The sequence below is a fragment of the Vespula vulgaris genome, unplaced genomic scaffold (genome assembly GCF_905475345.1).
Source record: "Vespula vulgaris unplaced genomic scaffold, iyVesVulg1.1, whole genome shotgun sequence".
In the NCBI taxonomy this organism is placed as follows: Eukaryota; Metazoa; Arthropoda; class Insecta; order Hymenoptera; family Vespidae; genus Vespula; species Vespula vulgaris.
In genome coordinates, this window is record NW_026114519.1 from 50,922 (window position 1) to 62,393 (window position 11,472).

Genomic DNA, 11,472 nt, shown 5'->3' on the forward strand with positions numbered 1-11,472 from the left:
ATATGGATTATGGATGCAACATTCATTACTACTGGTTATTTTTATTGATATTTCTTATTATACGTATTTGTGGAAAAAAAGAAAGATTATAAGAATTTTTAATTATTATATTTTCGGGTATACATATCGATAGAATCAATTCTTTTTCTTTATATGAAAAATTCATTCTTAAATATTTATTGGTAAATTGCTTTGAGTGCAAATATAAACTAATTGAAACATAAAAAATTTATTAGATATAAGAAGAATGGAAAATTCATAGACTGATTTCAGTTTTCATTAATATAATATTATATATAAATAATATTAAAATAAATAAAATATATATAATATTACATATAAATAAATAAATATATATGTATATGTATGTATATATATACACGCGCATGCATATTGACAAACATTTAAATTTGATAGTTATATTTTAAAGGTGATTAATTTAATTCAAGTTAATTTTTATATTTTAGAACATAAGTGTATTTCAGAACGATCGATAGGCTGGATTTCTGTTCTGTCGAGATTGAATACTGCATATTTATTTTTTATAGTAATATATTGTTGCGGAACATTTATTATTAATATTAATAAAAAATAAGTTTATAATTGCACATATTATTAATACATAATAATAGTAAAAGCAATAATTAAATGGTCCATTTAGTAATATTAAAAATTAATTATTGTGATTTCTTCTAGCTGAAACTATATTGCGTAAATCAACGTAATAGAGGGAAGTTATGAAAATTTTCAATGATGAAAATTACTTTCAATACTTGTAAAGAAATACAATTATTCTAAAGAATTAAATGCTATTTCGACGTTTATTGGTAATAAATTAGCAAGAATTATTAATTAATAACGAGTTAAAATCGTTCGAAAACAATCTCAGTTAATTACATCTTTGGTTATTATTCTGTTCGTCGTTGGAAAATATTAAAGAAACTTCTAGCAACAACGAAAGATAGCATTTATCGTAAGAAAATATTTATTTATATTTTTCTTTAAACATACAGATATTTAATCATATCTTTAGGCGAATTTTTCTCCGTCGGTTTTTTTATTCATTTTAATAAGACACGTTCCGACCTACAAGATATTTAATCATATCTTTAGGCGAATTTTTCTCCGTCGGTTTTTTTATTCATTTTAATAAGACACGTTCCGACCTACAAGTCCATGCAGTAACGATGCCCGATCATGGTGTCACCGAAAAAATATAATAACAGTCACAAGTTATAAAAAAAATACAATAAAATAGGTGACTAGTAAATTTAACTGTACTACACAAAATAATCCAATTAGTATTGCTGTAATGGCAATCATTAAAGCAATGAACTCCATTATGAATTGAATCAATTGAAAAGTATGCAAACAATTTAATCAAAATAAAATTACTCCTATAATTCTAATAATACGTGTTGAGATTTACAGATACTTTGTTAGCACCGCACACCGACTCCTACAATTCTGCTATCTTAACAGAAAGTAATTATGTAAGGGGAAAGGAAAAAATATTTAAAGAGTATGGAGTGTAGACTTTGCTCTCGCCATCAGAGCTTATAATATCAAATTTGATGGGGTAAGAAGTTCTAGAAGGTCAAGAAATATAAATCACATACTTATCGGTCCGTATATAAAGTATTTATAAAGTATATCGAAATGTAATTGCATTGATGCGATCGACTTTTAATTACTTTCGAACTATCCGCGAAGGCAATAATAAATTAGGAAAGGGAAATTAAAAGGAAGGAGATTAAATAAAAGTGCCTCGAAAGAAATATCAATGTTGGTCGATGACATTATGGAACAATTCGTTCAAAATGCATAAAGATTTTTCATTCAGTTTTAATTATATTTTCATTGATATTCCTTCATCAAACAATTAAATTTTTACGTAAAATTTTGACTCACCCTGTGGTTCACATTTTTTCTGCGACGTAGAATCATTTTCTTGATACGTCAGAATCTTATGATATAATTAGACATTTAGGTACTTTCTCCACTTATCACACACAATGTATACACATAAGTACATGGTAGGTTATTCATTTCACGCTATTACATTCTTTTAGAAGATATTTAAAAAGCGTTCATTCTATTACGCTAATATAATTTCATTTCTCATCGATTTATAAGTCGTATCAATCAGGTTCTTAGAAAAAAAATCTTGTAAAGGAAAAGTTAAAAGTCCTGGTCACGGTTCCTGAAACTTATCATATGGTCACATAAGACACCCATTAGGGTCATATCTAAAAAGAAGTTAATGAAAGAAGCCAAGAATGAAAGATACAAACGTATGAACTTGATCGTATATAGCCAAGCTCGCTGATCGAGAAAGTTCGATGTTGTAGTGGCGACGCGATGGCACTCGAATCGATTGAAATACCCGTATCAGTAGCAGCCGTCTAAGCGCCGCCTGAAAGCTCCTTGAGAAGAGAAATCGTCCGACGCGTACGTCCCATGACACAACGAAGGCTTTGGTACAGGAGTACGAAATGGTCGTATATAGACAAGCTCGCTGATCAAGAAAGCTCGCAATCGTAGTCGCGGTGCGATGTGGCGCTCGAATCGCTTGATATCCCGGTAACGCGTTGCAGCCGCTCGAGCGTCGCCGGTGATAGAGATAGTGAGAGTGATATGATCGAGCAGTCGTACGGAACCGTAAGGCAACAGAGATTTTTAAAGATCACGCGATCCCACAATCCAGTCCAATCGGAATTGATATACATCGATATCGTACTCTAATCGTCAAGAGCCTTACTTATATCATATATCCCTTATCTCGAGATAGCCGACGCAACCAACTACGTACGAGTAAGGCAACACGCGTGCCACGAAAATATTGATTACGCCACGATCTGAGTAATAGAAAATACATTGACATAATTTCGATTATCGAAGCATTATTCAATGCTCGTCAACATCAACGGTTCCTGTCGTTGGCTGCAAAGCGGGCAGCAGAGTAATGCGAAGCTTGTTTGAACGCATTCGATAGAAAACCATTGCCGGTCCGCAGGACCGCTGCGTGAACGCCTTTGAGAAGAGAAATCGATCCGGAGCGTACGTCTCTTGAGACAACGAAGGCTTTGATACAAACGTATGAACTTAGTCTTATATAGCCAAGCTCGCTGATCGAGACAGTTCGATGCTGTAGTCGCGACGCAAATCAATTGAGATTCCCATATCCGTAGCAGCCGCCCAAGCAGCGCCTGAAAGCTCCTTGAGAAGAGAAATCGATCCGAAGCGTACGTCTCTTGAGACAACGAAGGCTTTGATACAAACGTATGAACTTAGTCTTACATAGCCAAGCTCGCTGATCGAGAAAGTCCGACGTTGTGGTCGCGACGCGATGGCACTCAAACAGCTTGATATCACCGTATCTGCAGTAGCCGCGCCAGCGTCGTCGGTGATAGAGATAGGGAGAGCAATCTAATCGAGCAGTCGTCCGGAACCGTACGATAACCGAGACTTTTAAAGATCACTGGCGATCCCACAGTTCAGGACAATCCCAATCGGTATACATCGATTTCGTACTGCAAGCGTCAAGAGCCTTACTTATATCATATATGCCTTATGTCGAGATAGCCGACGCAACTAATTACGTACGAGTAAGGCAACACGCGTGTCACAGCTACACCGCTTACCAAACAATCTGAGTAACAGAAAATACATTGACATAATTTCGATTGCCGAAGCATTATTCAACGCTCGCCAACATCAACGGTGCCTGTCGTTGGCTGCAAAGCGGGCAGCAGAGTAATGCGAAGCTTGTTTGAACGCATTCGATAGAAAACCATTGCCGGTCCGCAGGACCGCTGCGTGAACGCCTTTGAGAAGAGAAATCGATCCGGAGCGTACGTCTCTTGAGACAACGAAGGCTTTGATACAAACGTATGAACTTGGTCTTATATAGCCAAGCTCGCCGATCGAGATCGTTCGCGGCGGTAGTCGCCGTGTGCAGGCGCACGACTCGAGTGCCCCCCATCGCTGTAGGTGTCGACAGTCGCTCGGTTATGGACTTGGCTTGGGAGCTAAAGATGGTACGATATACATCTGACGGTTAGGAAGGGATCCTCCGTGCGAATTGACAATCATCGCTGGCGAGAGACGCTTGGCCGGTGCGAGAAACGCAAGGAATTGCGCTCTCCAAATTGCGCCTTCGCGACCGGATTTGAAAAAAGAAAGAAAAGAAATGAGAAAAGATGAAACAAAAGACAATGATTCCCGTACAAGTATGCGGGTGATATCGAGAATTTTAGTCGATGCTTTGCCAGTGACAAAGGAAAGGAACAATAAGCGCTATACAAGAAGAAGAAAGCAACACTTTTGTAATCCGTCGTTTTTTATTTTGCTAAAAATCTACTGCGATTGTGTCGTAACTCATCTAACGTACATGCTCGTTTCGCACTTCTACGTTAGATTTACACTATTGAAACGTATAACCTTACATAGCTTGGGACCGACAATTTTAATCGAGCGACTCGAACGTATTAAATTTACGCCGTATTACGCGCGCATCAATCAGCGCGGAAACTTTAATATTCTATTATCTTCGATTCCGTTCTGTTCTTCTTACATTTCCTCTTGGCTGTTACCGCGCAACGCTGCAGATCTCCTCTGATGCGACGCCCATCGGACATTTGCTGGCGAAATGACCAAACCGGTTAAACTTAAAATACTTCGTGCCCTTGATGGTAGAGCCGCCGAGTTAAGGGGCTGCTGGGGTGCCGCCGTTGGAATAACTCCCGGTTTGTATCGATCCTGGAACAGGCGAATCCAGAAAAGTTGCTTCTTCTTCCTCCTACATTTCCTCGTTCATGCACTCGTATTTCGCCAACCTTCGTTTATGTTCTTGAATCGATGTAATGCCATAGAGCAACAATTGCTTGTTTAGTTCACCGGCTTATCATCTGTCCCCTCGATGATGTATTTTATAAGCGAGCTTTTACTCTTTTCATTCCATCCGCCATTACACGCATTCTATAAACGTATTTTCACGTTGTTCGTTGTTCGCCTAGTTAGTTTAGTTTTCGTCAGTTTCTTACGTTGCTCCAACTATCTCGTAACGTTCCAAAGGTCTAAGTCCGATGCAAATTCCGTTTCAAGGAATATTATTCTTAAACTGCCCCCATGCTCTACTCACCCTTCAAATCGAACAAATATTCGTGCCGATCCCCTTAGTTAGTAACCTCTCACAATTAATTACCTCCTGAAAATCTGTCCGACTATGAAGAGTCAGCATTACAACGAATCGGGAGCAGTCGTGAACGTTATCGTCGTTGCTTTATCGGTCGAATTGATTCTTCTACATCTCTGATAGTGGAAACTTCCACCGACAGACTCATCGTTCTGCCGTGGACTTGCTCATCGGTGTCCGCGCCACTGTCCTCACTTTCGTCTTCTTTATCTCTTCTCATCGTTAAGGCAGCTTCTACGCGTTCCACCTACTCCTGATATCTTTCCTTCGTTCATATAGTCGTCTTCAGTTATAGTCCCGCCTCTTCGAGTTGGCCTTTAAGTTCCGGAATCGTCGTCTACTGCAGTCCCTCCGCTCGTCAGGTTATTTTCGACAATAGTGCGAGAAAGCTCTTCCTGACGACTCGCGGTATTTGTAATAAAATCTCGTTTCTTTTTCATTCAAATCCGGTCGTCGTCGAAATATTTCACGGATGTACTGACTCGGTGACTCATCAGTTGCAGCTCCAGTAGAATGGACAAACAACGACCACTACGGTTCATTGTCGTCGAATGTTCGCGAATTATTGTCATGTCCATCGAAAACATATTTTCGAATATAACGCAACGGAAATGGACTTGCCATGACAATACTGCGCGCGTATATCTACACGCGACCGAGAAGAAGATCTCATTACTTCGTAAGGTAATCATTACTTAGGTACAATAACGTCGTCTGAATTGCCGCCAGCAACACCTCAGGAAACAAATGATCGGAACGAATGTTGGATCTGAGCGAGGGGAAGCGCACGGAGCATCTACTAAATTGCTCCATCCACACCCGTATTTATATGCAGCTCTTAAAATCATAGATACGACAGAAATATTTGTATACGCTATATTTTTTTCTATTATTTCCGTTTTGTTTCCGTCCTATTTTGATAATACGAGAGCACACGTGGTATTTCCACTTTTCGCACGATGATGATGCCAACGATGATGAACCACTTGCAGGAACAGTCAGGCATTTGGAGTTTTCCAAGAGGATGCATCGTCGATCGTTTCTCGCTATGCCTGCCATGATTGAAATTAGAGAGTTATATCGACGTTTGTGTTGAGGGACATCCAATGTCGCGCCATTATTTCACCGTTCGATTAGGACTCCCGACGCGAGAGTCAGAGGCGGCGATGGTAGTTATATGTATCATCGCTATCATCACCGCAGATATATATATATATATATATATATATATATATATATATATATACATATACATATCAGACGTTCGGCTAAGCTTCACATTATTCTCTTCGGTGCTTTTCAGCGGACGAAGAAAATCCTTCGATCGAGCATGTGAGAGGACCGCGCGCGCACTATTCGATACTTTTCTCTTCGACAGTGTCCGATACTTTACTCGGTAAGGCGCACGATGGCAGTATGATGGAATGTATGACTAAACTGTACCTAACGTGTGAAAAAGATAAATGCTACCTCGAGTACGGCTACGCTTCTTGTCCCGTGCGTCGTACAATCATCGCGAGGCTCCCAAGGGCGTCGTGCCTACGACAGAGCACCTATCTCAACGTCGACATCTAACGGCGGATCAACCTTTGTATATAGAAACTTATGATTCCAAGCGTAGAACGTGTACGTACGAAGGAACGTTTTGCTTTCAGCAAGTAAAAATTTGCTGACGTAAACTCTGATCGAGTGCATTGCAAAGACCGTAATATCTCGATAACGTTTGTTTTCGTCTTCATTCCTCACTTTCTCTTGATTACGACTGCACGTAGGGACGGTGTAAAAAGTTATACGGCTTCTATAATTTTCAATTTATTTGATTAAATTCACTAGTTGCTTTTACCGTTAAGTAAAGTTGAGTGTTTTACGGAATAATACAATTTTTTTTATTGAATGAATTATATTGCGTGTACAATACGGTGAAAGGAATCCTAAACATATCTAAGACATATCCTATTATTGTGAAAGCTCCTTCGTTTATTGGTGTGATGATACTGAAGGTAAATTTATATATCTCATATTTAAACGTTTTACCCGGTTTTTATTCATAAACTTTCTTCTAGATATATTCAACCAAATTCTAAATCCTAGGAAAGTAGGAATTTTCACTCATTGTGGCATATTTTAGTTAGGCACGAAATTATTTGTGATTGCGGACGATCCCGAATCGAATATCGAGGTAAGATCCATCATTTTCTTTATTCTAGCAATTTATAATAAATTCATGTTAGTTTTCATTCTTAAGACTTTATAAGAGACAGTCGAAATATTGCGTTATAGAAAAGTTCGAGAACTATGAATACGTAAATGCTGCTCTTGGGAGTAGTTCGCTCTCTGCTCCAGGTATACATCGTTTATTAATATATAATTATTTATGTTACAAATATAAATAAATTATAATTTTTTAAGTTATAATTTTTCAACGTAATATATACATACACTATTACCAGAAATGTTCTTTAAGAAAATAGTGATCTTCGCTGGAGCAAAAAATAAAACGTATGTATTAAATCGAATTAAACTCACAGTATTTGATTTGTGTTGAGAGAAATATTTGTCCCTTAGTACGTTCCCAATCATGAAAGCGCGTTAGGTTTCGCATCTGGAATATTCGTCAATACGATCGGCCGAGTCAAATTCACTTTGAAAACATTTTGCTGCTTTTGTAAAATTTATCATTATAACAATGATCTTTCATTCTTGGCTTCTTTCATTAACCTCTTTTTAGATATGACCACAATGGGTGTCTTATGTGACCATATGATAAGTTTCAGGAACCGTGACCAGGACTTTTAACTTTTTCCTTTACAAGATTTTTTTCCTAAGAATCTCATTGATACGACTTATAAAACGACGAGAAATGGATGGAATTATATTAGCGTAATGGAATGAATGTTTTTTTAATATCTTCTAAAAGAATGCAATAGCGTGAAATGAATAACCTACCATGTACTTATGTGTATACGTTGTAAGTGGAGAAAGTACGGAAATGGCTAATTATATCATAAAATTTTGACGTATCAAGAAAATGGTTCTACGTCGTAGAAAAAATGTGAACTACAAGGCGAGTCAAAATGTCACGTAAAATTTAATTATTTGAAGAAGGAACATGAAGGAGAAATTAATTAAAACTGAATGAAAAAACTGACGAAAAAAATTCGTCGAACAATTGGACAAACTATCTCTAATTATAAAGGGAAGGAAAAATAATTATTTCATAACGAAAGTTGTTACCTTTCTGTTGTTACTAGAAGCGATCAGTCAAGTAATTACGAAATATATGAGAAATTAATGAATGGTATTACGGACGTGTTTATGGTACCTAGATAACATTACAACAAATGTAGCCTTAGGCAATACATTTTTTATATTGTTTTATTTCTTTGAACATAAAAATAATTTAGTATTTCATTTTTGAGACACACACATACACACAATTTTTGTTCATAGAGATAATCCAAGAAGAGAAGCAACCAATGTTGAGATGTAAATTCAATCGGGAATTGAAAGAGGAAAGTGCAAAAGTAATTACCTTCATTCGGTTGCGGGACTTTTATTATTCATTTTTCATCTTTCATTAATTCATTAAAATATTAATTTTTTCGCAAAAGTTTAATTCGTTAAAATTTCTTAAATTTATTATTATTAATTACAGGTTATATACCTTTGTTTACGTTACAAGAAGAAAAGCCAACATTTCTCCTGGACTTTTTATTCGAATCATTGCATGAAGGGAGAAAATATGTGGAGCAAGATATTCGAGACGAAATCAATACGATCGCTATAAGTGTACGTCATATTTATCATTAAGTTGCAATGAACTTTCGTTTACTGAATAAAATTAGAGAGAAAAAGTGTCTGTTTTTTTTTTTTTTTTTTTTTTTTCAGGGAAGCAATACTTCAGTTACTGCCATTAGCTTTGTACTTTTAATGCTTGCTACATTCCCTGATATTCAACTACGGACATATTACATGTACTTAATTATTTGTAATTATTCATATAACGAAAATTATTTTTATATTACCTTCCTCTTGTCTTTCTCACATCTTTGATTACAATGAACGAAATATATGAGGAACTCAATCAAATTTATGGCTCGTCCGATCTGAAACATGTACCAATAACGCATGACGATATTAAAGATATGAAACTTTTGGAAAGAGTGATCAAAGGAACATTACTTCTTTACTCCGTAGTTGCTATCATCGCTCGGAAAGTAACGCAAGATGTCGAGGGTATCTCCATACATAAAAGTAATAACTATTATATTCTTTTATCGTTAAAAGTATTATTATTAATCATATCAAGGGACAAGAAACTGGAGTGTACAAAAAGGTACTTTTCAACTACAATCTCCATCGCAATGAAAAACATTGGGCCCAGTCGCTATCGATCCGGATGGGTTTCTTCCGGGGAGACATAGTTCCTCGAATTTCTTTCCATTTAGTTATGGTTGCAGAAATTGCATAGGTAATTACACACTCTAATAGATATTTGAAATTGTATTCCGTAAAGTTAAAGTACAAAATCCATTTACGATTTTGTTTTTGTAGGTCAAAAATTCGCTATTCTAGAAATGACAATAATAATTGCTATACTGATACGAAAATTTATAATTAAAATAGATAAGCCAATAGAAATTGCAGAAATAGGAGTAGAATTGAATCTCTCGTTGAAACCGACTGAAGCAATAAATCTAAAATTTTAGAGAAGGTTATAATCCAAATATATAATATGTAATTAAACGTAATTAAACGTAATAAAATTATATAGATAAGGAATTCTGTGAGCGACATTATATAATCTCTAGCAAAAACAAATTATTACCCCGTACAAAATAAAAATTGGCATTAGAATCTGACCATTCAATATAATTTAATATAATGAAGTAGTTAATAAAAGCCTTGAAAATCATTCTCATTGTTAATTTCGAAATTTTCATAAATTAATATTTATATAGATTATTAAAAATTCAAATATGCATCTTTATAAATTTTCTTCCCTGTACTTTACTTTTAATTAACTCTATCTCTACTTACAGCATATCGTGTAGCAGAATACTAATCCTCTTTTAATGGGATTTGCAATATTTGACCAGGTAAATAAACACTGACTGAAAGAGCAAGACGAATTTTCAATTCGTAATAAAGTTTTCAGGTATATAATACTAAATACGATGAGATTTAAATACGATAGAGCATTTAGTTCATCATAATAATTTTAGCCTTATATTACAAAATATGACGTGATTGGCAATATCTTAATATTATAATATCTCGATGAAATCTCTCTTCTTTAATGGGTTACGGTCCACGATATTATTTCATTTGTATCGAGTTCGATCTAACGGATCTATCTTTAAAAAAATCGTCATATATTTATTCCGGAATTTCTGAGAAGAAATTAGAGAGATCGTTAACAGGATACCTGATGAATTAATCTATTCTTCCTTAAATGTGTGCAACTCCATAAAAGGGTATTCGCCAAATCGAACATAAAAAGAAATATAATACATATATATATATATATATATATATATATATATATATATATATAACAATAAATGTATATATTTGATCAATATATTACGAAGATTTTAATTCAAGTTAATATTTATATTTTGGAAAAGAAGTACAATCCACTACTATCGGTAGGCAAGACTGCTGTTTTATCGATTTCACGTAATGCCGATATATTTTTTATGTAAATTTACCGTGACATGTTCGTGTAAAACATTCGTATTTATTAATTAGAAAAAATAAATTAATAACGTGCACGTGTTATTAATGCAAAGTAACATTAGTAGTTATTTATTGAAACCTTCTCTACTTTGAATTGCATCGAATAAGTTTTATGCATACATCCATACACACTCATATAGTGTTACAAATAAATTTAAAATTTATTTTGAGATGTTTAAATTGTAAAATGAATCAAAAATATGAGATATTCCAATTTCATATATTTAATTTTACATTAATTTCAGAAAATATACATGCAATTGTTCGATAACTATTATTTCAGAATATAAATTTACTTAAAAATAACTTTGCTAGATACCATGAAATTTTATTAACTTTTCAGTCTACTTTAATATCATCTTATTTAATTTCATATTATTTGTCAATGCATTACTTTAGTGCTTCAGTCGATTATATAATATATTACGATGACACAAAATACTTTTTTTTCAAAAATATTTATTACAATTGTAATTATTCATTGTTTACTGGTTTTTTATTCCAAACAAGCGCAAATACTTTGTCATTTATGT

At 34.9% G+C, this 11,472-nt stretch overlaps 2 long non-coding RNA genes across 12 annotated transcripts; both read left to right on the forward strand.

The window, feature by feature from the left end:
• Window positions 1-4,047: 4,047 nt before the first annotated feature.
• On the forward strand, window positions 4,048-9,609 carry LOC127072486 (uncharacterized). Of its 11 annotated transcripts, none has more exons than XR_007785503.1 (8): window positions 4,048-5,611; window positions 5,695-6,366; window positions 6,501-7,197; window positions 7,261-7,376; window positions 7,478-7,696; window positions 7,966-8,721; window positions 8,853-8,986; window positions 9,395-9,513. It is a non-coding gene; the product is annotated as an uncharacterized LOC127072486 (long non-coding RNA). The 11 variants fall into 11 exon arrangements; XR_007785504.1 differs by having other exon boundaries at window positions 4,048-5,605; XR_007785499.1 differs by having other exon boundaries at window positions 4,049-6,366; window positions 9,395-9,433; window positions 9,507-9,522.
• A 145-nt stretch (window positions 9,610-9,754) lies between these two features.
• LOC127072489 (uncharacterized) lies at window positions 9,755-10,677 on the forward strand. The gene is made up of 3 exons (XR_007785510.1): window positions 9,755-9,911; window positions 10,240-10,355; window positions 10,423-10,677. It is a non-coding gene; the product is annotated as an uncharacterized LOC127072489 (long non-coding RNA).
• The last annotated feature ends 795 nt before the right edge of the window (window positions 10,678-11,472 follow it).